Consider the following 13,586-nt stretch of genomic DNA (forward strand, 5'->3'; position numbering starts at 1 on the left):
AAACAGTACATGTTTCACTTTTTTTGGAAATTCAACCCCTAAGGGGGTGGAATAGAGCCAGACTGACTTATCATCGCCCAGTGCAAACGGCTAAGGATAGAAACTTGAAATTTGGACAGGGTGTGGTGTGGATCTTATACCCTAGGCAACAATTAAAAATGGATTGATCGAAATTCCACTCCTAAGTGGTGAAATAAAGGATGAAAGCCTTTTTGAAAATATGCCACTATTAAGTCAGCTTTAAAGTTCGAACTAGGAAACCTCGTGTTTGGTTTACCAGTTCACAAGGTATTGCAATTTGTGAACATCATAGGAATTCGATTACAACGGGAAAAAAATTTCACTACAGACCGTACAGCCTAGGCAAGCGAAGTAGCGGGTGCAAAGATTGTCTGTAGCGTACTTCTACCCCCTCTGAGTAACAGACCTAACTGTTGTTGAGACCCTAATGTATTCACTACATTCCTATGTTTTCTCATTTAGCTAACCTGCTCCATTGTATGGAGTAGTTTATTTAATTGGGCAACGGCCTTGCCGCAGTGGATACACCGGTTCCCGTGAGATCACCGAAGTTAAGCGCTGTTGGGCGTGGCCGGCACTTGGATGGGTGACCACCCAGCCGCCATGCGATGTTGCCATTTTTCGGTGTGCACTCAGCCTCGTGATACCAATTGAGGAGCTACTCGACCGAATAGTAGCGGCTTCGGTCAAGAATACCATGATAACGACCGGGAGAGTGGTGTGCTGACCACGCGACCCTCCTATCCGCATCCTCCTCGGAGGATGACACGGCGGTCGGATTGTCCCGATATGCCACTCGTGGCCTGAAGACGCTTTTTTTTATTTAATTGGGACCTTTGCTGGAGATACTCTTCTATCAGACACTGATTCGGATTCCCCGCCAACCACCGACGTGGACGTGTCACTGGTAGCACAGCTGCAGGCAACCGCGGAGATAACGTGCTGGCGAGGTTTTGCCGCTGAGTCTGTCGCCCTGGCTCGCTGCGCGTATCATTCCGCCCTGTGCTTTGTAGCTGTTCGCATCGCCCTACTGAAGAGCCAAGTTGACTCTTTTCCGGTCTCGAGTGGTTACTGATTTGGAACAGTTGTACTCTGCTCAGCTAGAACTTTATGACAACCGTCCTACTATCGATGTAAACCCGTGCAGGCGATAGCAACGCCACTTGGCGGGGAATGACTGCCAATGAGATACACGCACGGTGCATGTACTATCAGTGAGCATGCTGTCCGGGTGTAAAATGGACAGATTGTGATGACCCGTAGCCTCGGCACGAGGATTTCCAAAGCTGCACGACTTGTCGAGTGTTCAAAGAGTGCTGTGGTGAGTGTCTTCAGCACGTGTGAAACCGAGTTGCAACCACGTTCAGACGTCATAGGATTGTGCGGCCACCCACACTTATTACAAGTGTCGGACGTCGTAGGCTGGGCAGAGTGGTAAAACAGCGAACTGTGGCGTACTTAACATCAGACACTTTAATGTTGGGCAGAGTACTAGTGTGTTTGAGCACAAAGTGTACTGAACACTTCTAACGATGAGCCTCCGCAGTCAACGAAGCATACGTGTGCCAGGGTTAACACCATGATATCACCAACTATGACCGAAATGGCCACGTAGCCATCGGCACTGGACTTTGGCGAAGTGGCAGAGCTTTGCACGGTCTGATGAATCTCGATACCTTCTTGAATTATGTCGATGGGACAGCGCGACTCCGTCGTCTTCCAGAGGGGAAGCTTCTTCATATCTGTACTGCGGGACGGAGACAAGCTGCCGACGGCTCTGTTATGCTCTAGAGTACATTCACATGAGCAACAATGGGTCGACTGGAGCTCGTACAAGGCACCATGATGCCAAGGTGTGTCATACACGGGCTGCAGACCAGGTACACCCCTTCGTGACGATCGTATTTCCTGACGGCATTGCCATTTTTCCACAAAATAAATCGCCGTGTCACAAGGCCAGGAGTGTGATGGAGTGATTCGTAGAACACAATGGCGAGTTCTAATTAATGTGATGGCCCCCCAACACATTTAGGATGTGATTGAACATGGCGTCAGAGCTCTTTACCCCCTTCCCCGGAATTTACGGGAATTAGGTGACCTGTGTGTTCCGATGTAGCACTTACATAAACCCCCTAAACTAACCAGTAAGCGTAAATAGAAACGTTAGTGTACCACGAAATTTAATATTACTTTATTTCGAGAAATGGGAACAGAAAACTTTTTTATGATGTCATTGTCGTCTAAAAAAAATTGATTTGAATCAAATTGTCAAATTTGGATCCAGATTTTTTTCCCCTTTGGAAAGATTTAAAATCATAGGTGTATTCGATCTTGTGAGGCAGCGCATGCAATACGGATTTGAACAATACGGAAAACACCAGGAGTTTTCCACTAGGTATGGCAAAGTATTAAAAACAAATGTTCAAATGGGTGTGAATTCTTAAGGGACTAAACTGCTGAGGTCATCGGTCTCTAGTCTTACACACTACTTAAACTAACTTATACTAAGAACGACACATACAGCCATGCCCGAGGGAGGACTCAAATCTCCGGCGGGAGGAGCGAGGCAGTCCGTGACATGACGCCTCAAACTGCGCGGCCACGCCGCTCGGCTATTAAAAACAGGGTCAGGGGATGCATGGACGCGGGAGGTGGTCCCTCCCAGCAATTATTGTACGTGTACATGTACATGTATCATCTTTGTACGATACCTAGCCAACGTAGAATTTTCGCACACGTTTTTGTATGAAGTTTCTGTAAAATTTTCATGTCAAGAATAAGTTCCGAAAGTCCCTGAGTCATGTTTTTATACGTCCTGCAGTTGCTGGTAGTTGGGTGCGTAGTATGCACGTCTTGTAATCTAGAAATCGCTTGTTCGACCCCATTTTTAGCACTTACCTTTTATTTAAATTCTATATCTGTTGTCAAACGGTAATGTTTTATTAACAAATATCCAGTCATAATTTTTAGTATAAATAACACATTTTTGATTTTAATTACTGATTATATGAAAATAAATTAAAATTTGAAATACGCATCCAGAATGCTTTAGTGTAAGGCGAAAACAAATGAATGTATCAACAATGCCGATCAATTTCTATATTTAAAAAAAGCATATTATTTTTCTATTTTATGTTTCGCATTTTTGCACCAAGCTTAACTTCACGCGAATATCGCATTTTATGCAACTAGTAGGTACAGTCGAGCCTCGTTCCGTGCCTCAAAACACAGGGGTCGCAGCATCGAATGTCAGTCGAACCACGGAAATTTTTAGCCAGCCTTTAATGTTGCCGTCACCTCTCAACGACGTGAGCAGTCGCCATGAACGATTCATGATTTGAATTCTGCGTTAAACTGGAGGGGCGATTTTCCTTATAGGATAACTGGGGTATGTTCAAGTCGGTGAAGTTCAAAATGGATCAAATGGCTCTAAGCGCTATGGGACTTAACATCTGAGGTCATCAGTCCCCTAGAACTTAGAACTACTTAAACCTAACTAACCTAAGGACATCACATACATCCATGCCCGAGGCAGGATTCGAACCTGCGACAGTAGCAGTCACGCGGTTCCAGACTGTAGCGCCTAGAACCGCTCGGCCACTTCGGCCGGCAAGTCGGTGAAGTAACGTGCAGCTGAAAGACTTGCATACAGCCATTGAGCCACACGAAATTAGTGTTATTATTAAAGTAACGGAAAATAAATGATGCTATTTTTATTAATAATTATGATTCAGTATTTATTAACTGACATTTTCATTTTTTAATAATCATGAAATTTAAATACACGTATGAAAAAAATTACCAGGAGCGAGATTTGAACCAGTGACTTCATGATTGGAAGACTCTTACCCTACGCATTTTTTCTAACAAGCACTTCATTAGTTTTAATATAACATCTTTAGTACCGTATTAAAACTATTCATAGTACAGCGAAATAAAGACATTTAATTTTGATATATCAAAAAGCAGGACATTTCCATCAAGTTCTCCTCTTATGAGTATTCATAGAGGCATTCAGCAAGCAAAGACCGTTTTAATAAATTATAAATGTCTCGTATTTGACGACGCTCAGAAAACGTGTAGCCTTGAAAGGCGATGGTTCACTTATTTTTATTTTTTAAATGCGTCGTACTGCTTTAGGGAATTTATACCCAGGTACTGAACATCGAATCCCGTATTATGAAGAAAATAGAATAGTTATTGCTGATATCTGTTTTATGGTCATTGAGCCGTGGTCCAATGCATCATTCTCTGCCTAACATTTCATCTTCCAATGCTGGAACATCACCAGACGCTTTAAGGACTCACAAAGCAGTTACAATTTCAGCAAGTCGCACTGTTTATATGCATCCACGCAACGGTCGCTGCGTTTGCGGTCAATTGTACATAGGAAGTACAAAAAGAACGGTTAACGCCCACCTTAAGGAACTCAACAGCAATTGTCGCCTCGGAATCACGGATAAATCAGCAGTAGTAGATCAAGTACCGAAACCTGGGAACCATCAAATTCGTTTCTCTAACAATGCGATTTTATATGAATGCCTGATGTCTGTTTCTTCGAAATAACAGACACCATACAGATCCCACAGCTGTGAAACACTATATGTAAATGGAAGGGGGATCAATGCTGTCAACTGCAGCTGGACATTAAGCGGATTCGCTTGTCGCTGCTGATTCCGTTTAACGTCCAGCTGCAGTTGACAGCAGTGATACCCATTTCATTTACGTATACCATACTGTGGTTTCAGCAGGAACTTTGCTAGGGCGTACAGAGACCATAGAAATTCAAAAGCACAAAAAAACCTTTAATAGAAAAGAAGAAGGATTGAAATTAGATGAGTTGTAGTCCTTAGTGCTAAATAAAACTACCAGCACCAACTCTTTCCCCCTACAAGCTCCGTAGCAAACATCGGCACTACTCCCTAGTCTTGGACGGTGGTCTGACGATATCACGAATCAGCCGTTGAGTGGATACATACCGGGTGTTCAGAAATTCCCTTTACAAACTTCCATGAGTTGTAGAGTGGAGTGAGTACATGATATTTTGAATAGGAACCATGTCAGGAAAGGTACCGTATTTGTTCTACGACGATTTCAGTTCACATGTCTAACGTCTGCCGATGGAAAAAGAAAAGTCTCAGAGTTGCTTTTCTTGGTATGAAATGGCGTGTACACGGGGACGTGTACTACGTCAGACGGTCACCCTATATAACTTAACATTCTGCCTGGCTGTGGTTTGGTATTAATGTGTGGGCAGGTATTCTGGACGATCATATGATTCGGCCTTACCTCCCTCCACTCGAGCTAAGTGGCCCTACATACTCGATCTTCCTACAAAACGTATTGGACCCGTTCTTGGAAGCTGTGCCACTGGACGTCCGTCAGGAAATGTGGTTCAAGCATGATGGCGCACCATCTCATTTCTCACCTGACATATGACGAAAAACTATTAGGTCGAGGTGGTCCAGCCGATGTGGCCACCGCGATCGCTAGATTTAAGTCCTATTGAATGCTTCTTGTGGCGTCGTAAGCGAAGTTTAATTTGCGAGACTCCTGCAGAGACAGAGGAAGACCTGCTCGCACGAGTTCTGGCCGTTGCACTAGAAACTGAAGAGGCACCAAGTGTACCAGAACATGCTTCGTAGGTACACTCTCTGTAACAACGTTGGTTGTCGCCACATCGAGCCGCTATTGTAATGCGAACGTACTGTTCCGTACGTACAGTACTCTGAATTCTTTTTTTTTGTTTTGGAATAATGTAAAAAGGTAATGTTAAGGCGTTAATACAAATGAGCTTAAGTGATATAATGGATTCGTTATGTTTCCTTTCGAAATGTTATCTAATAATTGCACTTCGTGACGCCTAATTCAGTTCCTCAACCAGAAGTTGATGAGATAAATATCTGATCTGAAACAGTCATAGAACAGTTGATACTTCCCCTCTGTATGTAAAGAAAGACTGTGCTGGGAAAACTTCTGCGTTCTTTGATACTGAAACAGCTGAGTAAAAATGAACGTACTCCGACAGTTTTTTCTTTACTTATTCTGATCATTTCTAAACTGACATACAATATTTTAGCGCAATGCAATCTGACTTTTAATAGTCCCTACAAAAGAATAGCCCTGACCAACAGTAACCTATCCTTCATGAATCACTTACCTCACCAAAATCTTCGTTACTCGAACTACTGCAATTCAGCGAGCGCCAATACTTCCAGCTATATAAAAGATTCTAATTACTGAAGGCACTAACTACTGATGGGCATATACTTAACAAATGAAAGATTTTGATAGAGAACGAACCATGTATTTTCCTAAATAGCGTTCAAAAGTCGTAATATACGAGGGTAATCCCAAAAGTAAGGTCTCCTATTTTTGTATAAGTACAGAACTCTGTCTGTGTGGCAGTTGGTCACACTGTTACGAAGAGTGCTTCACGCGCTGGGTGTAAACATGCGCAAGCCGCGATGAGGCAATTAGTCTTGACTTGGCTTGGCAGGCGTTGAGAATGGAGCTCCCATTGGATGTTACCGCCAGGTGTTAACTGCGCGCAGTTATTCGGTTTTTGAACTCAAAGGGCACTGCGCCGATTGAAATCCATCGCCAATTGACGGAAGTGTATGGCGAGTCGTGCATGGGTGTCAAAAATGTTCGTAAGTGGTGTAAAGAGTTTGCAGCTGGTCGGACCGAAATTCAGGACGAACAAAGGAGCGGGAGACCGTCAATTTCTGAGGAGGCAGTGTTGAAGGTTGAGCAAAGCATGCATGAAGATCGGCGGATCGCCCTGGATGATCTCTGCACTTTGGTTCGTGAGGTTTACCGAAGCACCGCTCACAGAATTTCAACGGAAACATTGAACTACAGGAAGGTGTGTGCAAGATGGGTGCCACGCATGCTAACTGAGGACCACATGCGGCAACGAGTTGATGCTTCCCGCGCATTTCTTCACCGCCTTGCAGCCGAACAGAAAAACTTTCTGGGCTCAATTGTCACGGGTGACGAAACCTGGGCAAACCACTTTACACCTGAGACCAAGCAACAATCACGCCAATGGCGGCATCCCTCTTCGCCAAAGCCGCAGAAATTCAAAGAAACACAATCTGCCGGTAAAGTCATGACAACCGTTTTTTGAGATCGGAAAGGGGTATTGTTGGCCGACTTTATGCCCACTGCACCCACAATTAACGCTGACAGGTACTGTAGTACTCTGAAGAAACTCAAACGGGCAATTCAGAACCGGAGAAGAACAAGAGCGTACACATTCTCCGTGACAACGCTCGCCTACACATCGCTCGGCAAACCGTTGCTCTCCTGCAACAGTTTCAGTGGGACATAATCACCCACCCACCCTATAGTCCTGACTTGGCGCCCAGTGACTATCACCTGTTCGCTAGGTCAAAAGAACATTTGCCGGAAAGCAACTCAGCTCCGACGACGAAGTGAAAGAAGAGGTTCATAACTTTCTGAACAGCATGGCGGCGAGGTGGTATGACATGGGCCACTAACACAGTGTCTACAGAAATGCATCGACAGAAATGGTGATTATGTAGAAAAATAGATAAATGTTCAAGATGTAAACTGATGTAACCATTGTAGAAATAAACAGTTCTATGTAGTTATAAAAAATAGGAGACCTTACTTTTGGGATGACCCTAGTATATATAAATTCGTGACATCCAGTACGACAAATTTCCTTTTTCTGACGGACACATGTCCAGATCGTCTGCTCATATTAACATCTCAAAACTTTGGCATCTCTCTCCCCACATCCACCACTTCTGGCGGCTCACCTCCAACTGCCCAACGCTACGCGCTGTTTACATCCAACTACCCGACACTACACCAACGAATAATCCAACAATGAGTCCAACCAGCCGCAGACTGCACACAGCCCAGTCAGCGATTTTAATACAGAGCGCCACGTGGCGTTACCAACATAAAAACCTAAACAGCCTATCTTACACGGTGACGGTACGTTTCCCGTCATGGGTTCCTGATCGTTATATTACATACTCACTCCACTGTACAAGTCCTGGAAGTTTGTAACGGGGATTTCCGAACGCCCTGTATAAACAGTTCGATTTGCAGAGCTTTTTGGAGACTGTAATTGCTTTCGGCGTAGTGCCTAATGACAGCGGTAGTGCAGATATCGGCTGCGGAAGCGTGTAATCTGAAATGTAAGACTGCTAGTTCATGAGACACCCTGAAAAACAGAGCAGCTAAAAGACCTGTTGGCGGGAACAACCCGCCATAAAGAATCAGGAGGCACTCGCGTGCTCTAGTGCTTACCCGAGTCCTTGCCGCCCTTGACGCAGATGCCGAAGCCGTGACTGGAGTCGGGCGGGCGCACCATGGAGACGGTGCGCACGAGCAGGTCGTGCTGGATGTTGTGGTGCTGCAGCGGCTGGCGGGAGGTGGCGCCGGGGACGGGGGAGGGCGCGGGGGCGGGTGCGGGCGGCGGCTGGGCGGCGGGGCTGCGCGGTTTGTGGTTGAACAGGCTGAGCACCTGCTCGGGCGAGATGGGCCGCTTGCGGCCGTTCGCGAACGAGTTGGACAGTCCCACGTAGGTGCCGCGCGGCACGCCGCCCCCGCCACCCACGCCGCCCGCCTTGCCCGCCGGCGTCGCCGCCCCCGACGACGGGTGCTGGTGCTGGTGCTGGTGGGCGTGGTGGTGCGGCGTGTGCCCCGCCTGGTGGTGGCCGTGGTGCTGCCGGCAGGAAAACGGCGGCGTTCAGTCTCACGTGTCTCTATACAGGATGCTTATGTGCTAGGAGGGAAGAAGCTGGCTGGTTCGAGCTTGGGATGAGGAGCTGCTGGTGCGTTATGTGCGATGGAACGGAGGTAGCTGAGGGAAACGGCTCTGAAACACATTTTAACAAATCACTGGGATTCATGACATAATAAGAATATCGTTCACAAAACATACATTTATTGAGATGCTGTTTAGACAATTTTTTTTCAATACCGAAATAATCATGCCCTCGTACCAAAGATGCACTTGCCTGAAAACACGACGTGATGAACTTCCTAAAAGGGATGCCTGTTATAACACCAAGTGGTTTTATGAAAACTTAAGGTAACAGGACAAAGAGTCTGATATGTCTGCCAAAAATAGATAATTCGAGGCCTATACTTCATGCGTGGTCACATCGTCACTCTATTGTTGCATCGAGTTGTTAATGACTACATTAAACTTTTTGTCATAGCCTCGCATCCAAAGACAGGTCACAGAGGTCAACTGCAGTTCTCATGCTCCACTCAGGCTGAGCTTGCTTTGGGAGGGGGGGGGGGATGTGAAGCTCACACTCGCTACGGTACAGATAGAAACAAGAATGCGGCAGCCGTTCTCACTCAGTCTCCTAGCGCAAGCGATCGTTGGTGTCACTATAGAGGTCACCCACTCAGGTCAGCTGTAACACAATGCAGTCTTCAGTGCTGCGAACATGCCTTCTTACTTGCAAGTATGACGTCATACATCACAAGGTGCAGCACGTTCCTTAGTGGACCTCAACTTTTGACTGAGTGGAACTCGACTTGAGAAAGTGTTGAATATAAAGGGGAAACAGACTAGAAATGAGGGCTGAACTAGTTTCAATGAATCAGGAGCGGATCTGGCGTATCTGACAGTGAAACTCGTAAAAGCATACATCTACTGGGTGACGTTTCGATGTGTACTTCACTATCAGAACGTGATTTAGATTCCCTGCCCAGCCTGAGTATCGATACGAAGAACAGGTGAGAGACACTCGTGCTTCATACTACAGCCTCAGCTTGCTCCCGCCGAGAATCGCCGTCAGAGGCCAGTCGCGTGGGCCCTCCCTTGATACGACAGTCTCCATAAATACTGAATGCGCCCACATTTGTCCGGCATTCTCGATGCTCTCTGAAGTCTTCGAAATCCGCCGCTGATAGTGACTGACCTCTCCTATGTTTACGTTTTGCGGTTCAGATCTCTGCTTGGACTATTTCAGCTCGCTTACGACGACTTTCACCACGGTCCGGACTCCACCATAAACAACCACAGGAACCGCCTGTCTTACTACTAGTTTCTATGTCAGCGACACGGTGACTGACTATAAACTGTGTTCTACATACGCCGATTAAAATAGATAACGCTAAAAGAAATCGAATAGATTTGCAGGCCAACAAGTAACCTCATCAAAAAAAGTTAAGCTAATTTCCGAATTATCCATCAATAGTGTCTAAGGACGTACCTTTTGTATGTATGTAGGAAGACGGATGTGTACATAATTTGAACTCGTTCGTCGTTGCCGCTCTGCCTCATGATGGGCCGTGAAATCATGGCTTGCAAACAAACGCCGTACACCAGAGCTGAATCTACATCTACATCTACATTTATACTCCGCAAGCCACCCAACGGCGTGTGGCGGAGGGCACTTTACGTGCCACTGTCATTACCTCCCTTTCCTGTTCCAGTCGCGTATGGTTCGCGGGAAGAACGACTGTCTGAAAGCCTCCGTGCGCGCTCTAATGTCTCTAATTTTACATTCGTGATCTCCTCGGGAGGTATAAGTAGGGGGAAGCAATATATTCAATACCTCATCCAGAAACGCACCCTCTCGAAACCTGGCGAGCAAGCTACACCGCGATGCAGAGCGCCTCTCTTGCAGAGTCTGCCAGTTGAGTTTGTTAAACATCTCCGTAACGCTATCACGGTTACCAAATAGCCCTGTGACGAAACGCGCCGCTCTTCTTTGGGTCTTCTCTATCTCCTCCGTCAACCCGATCTGGTACGGATCCCACACTGATGAGTAATACTCAAGTATAGGTCGAACGAGTGTTTTGTAAGCCACCTCCTTTGTTGATGGACTACATTTTCTAAGGACTCTCCCAATGAATCTCAACCTGGTACCCGTCTTACCAACAATTAATTTTATATGATCATTCCACTTCAAATCGTTCCGCACGCATACTCCCAGATACTTTACAGAAGTAACTGCTACCAGTGTTTATTCCGCTATCATATAATCATACAATAAAGGATCCTTCTTTCTATGTATTCGCAATACATTACATCTCTCTATGTCAAGGGTCAGTTGCCACTCCCTGCACCAAGTGCCTATCCGCTGCAGATCTTCCTGCATTTCGCTACAATTTTCTAATGCTGCAACTTCTCTGTATACTACAGCATCATCCGCGAAAAGCCGCATGGGACTTCCGGCACTATCTACTAGGTTATATATATTGTGAAAAGCAATGGTCCCATAACACTCCCCTGTGGCACGCCAGAGGTTACTTTAACGTCTGTAGACGTCTCTCCATTGAGAACAACATGCTGTGTTCTGTTTGCTAAAAACTCTTCAATCCAGCCACACAGCTGGTCTGATATTCCGTAGGCTCTTACTTTGTTTATCAGGCGACAGTGCGGAACATTCCTGTGAATGCACTGTTGTCCGTGTGCTTGTTAGTGCAGCACAATGCCTAGGAACAGGTTCTCCATGACAGACCGTATGAAAATCATCACACTGATGGGACGACACTTGAGGCAAGTTGACGTTGCGAATATTGATCACGTTAATCAAGTGCTGTCTCCAGACTATGGAAAAAGTTCCAGAAAACGCATTCAGAACCGGATCGACATCGCGAGGGCCGTGCACGCCAAACTACAGCAGCTCAGTGTGTAAAGATATCTGCACGCTCATACTTTACAAAGACAGCGAGTATTCTGCGCCTCGAGCTTCGAGAAGCCAAAGGGGCTACCATAACAAAACCAATTGTGGGCAGCGAACTTCATAATGGAGGGGGGAGGGGGCTGTACAGCCTAAGACCTCTCAACACTGCACCACTCCGTCCACATAACAGTGGTGCTCGTGTAAGATGGACTAGAGCACACGAACAGTTTTGAGGTAGGTCTGATAGCTCGGTCGGATGTAGCTTTTAGACATTGTAACCAGAAAAATGATAAAAATTCAGACAAATATAGAGTCATGACGTACTGGGGGACCATCTCACATAAATTAGCGACGTTGTTTAACAAGAAAGGTGTTAGAATTGCTTTCAATACGGACAACAGATCAGGATAAAAGCTGAGCCTTAAGATTGACACAGATGAGAACTGGATGGAGAAATCGGAAGTGTATAAGTAAAATGTCACGATTGTGAAGCGAGATACGTGGGGCACACGGGAAGGAATTTAAAAGTTGATTTAAAGAGCTAAATAATAGAGATGGCTCGTCAGCTGTAGCAAAGCATCTCAACAATGAGCAGAATTCGTTGTGGGGTATAACGGGTTGAGGGATGTAACGGAAAACACGAGGGTGTTGCAGACTGAATAAAAAGGTGGTTGCTATCAAATTTAGAGGAGCTCGAGATTTACTATGCCTTGAAAGAGGAGTGGGTTTTAAGTGAGTGGACAGAAATGTCTAAAGTGCATTTCTAGGCAAACTTTAGCGATATCCTCTTTAAGAAGCAGCGACCTAGCGACATAGTATTTTCGCATGCTATTTGTTCAGATTGCAGCATAGAGGCAGCTTTAACTTACAATGCGCTGGGAACGAACAGAAATTTGTCAATGATTTTATGACAGATAGTAGTATCGTTGGTGCTGAGCATTAGGCTTTAAGTGAATATAATCGTCGGTAGGTGATGGCAGCGGCTTTCAGTTTGCAACTGTACCTTGTATGTTTTATGGTTTGAGTTGACAAACCACTTGTGCAGGTTGTTCTAAATTGTGACGATGCCTAATGGCATAAAAACATTTTCTTAAGGTAGGTTGTAACTCAGGAAGCTTGTATCCTTATACGGCTTTCGGTATAAAGAGAATTGTTTTATCTGCTTTTAGCACTTGGACATGGGATAATATTGTTCCGAAATGTGTTGTGGCAATACTCATACCATTGACAACCGGGCTGAATATCTCCAATATTGCTACTAATAGTTTTCAAATGAAGTAAATACTGATGTTATGTTGTTCACTACAGCGTCCTCTTTCATCAATAGAAATATCTGCACTTATACCCCTTAACATGGTGTATAAATGATATGCCTTCTAGTATGACAGCAGATTCTAAAATATTTCTGTTTGATGAAGGCACTAGCTTGGTAGTGAAGGACTTTGAGTGCAACATAGGCAGTGTATCAAATAGTGCAATTCAAGATATAAGTTAATGACTTTTAGAAAATAAAATTATATAAAATAACAGATTAAGTTTTTACAGTTTCTAACTCACAATTCAACTGAAACTGACATTTTGATTATACTGAATGGGCCTATTACTAGTGAGTACGAGAAATCCAAATTTATTGGTGTTCAGATAGATGGGTAAACTGTCATGGGAAGTCGATGTTGAGGATCATGCTCAAAAATTCAATTATGCTACATTTACCATTAGAACACTGCGACAGTTAAACACGAAAATTAGTCCACTTTTCTTATTTTCATTTGCTAATAGCATACGGAATTATATATTGGGCCAACATTTTCCTTTCTCATGAGATACTTTTATATCGTTTGTTGTTAACAATACTTGCTTCTACCCAAGAATTAGCTGCTTTCACACAGTTAAAACTAGACATAAATCCAACCGGCATTTGCATCGTATCAC

General features: G+C 44.9%; 1 pseudogene; it reads left to right on the forward strand.

The window, feature by feature from the left end:
• The first annotated feature begins 521 nt into the window (after positions 1–521).
• LOC126485198 (5S ribosomal RNA) lies at positions 522–638 on the forward strand (annotated as a pseudogene).
• The last annotated feature ends 12,948 nt before the right edge of the window (positions 639–13,586 follow it).

The sequence above is a fragment of the Schistocerca serialis genome, chromosome 6 (genome assembly GCF_023864345.2).
Source record: "Schistocerca serialis cubense isolate TAMUIC-IGC-003099 chromosome 6, iqSchSeri2.2, whole genome shotgun sequence".
NCBI classification, from domain to species: Eukaryota; Metazoa; Arthropoda; class Insecta; order Orthoptera; family Acrididae; genus Schistocerca; species Schistocerca serialis.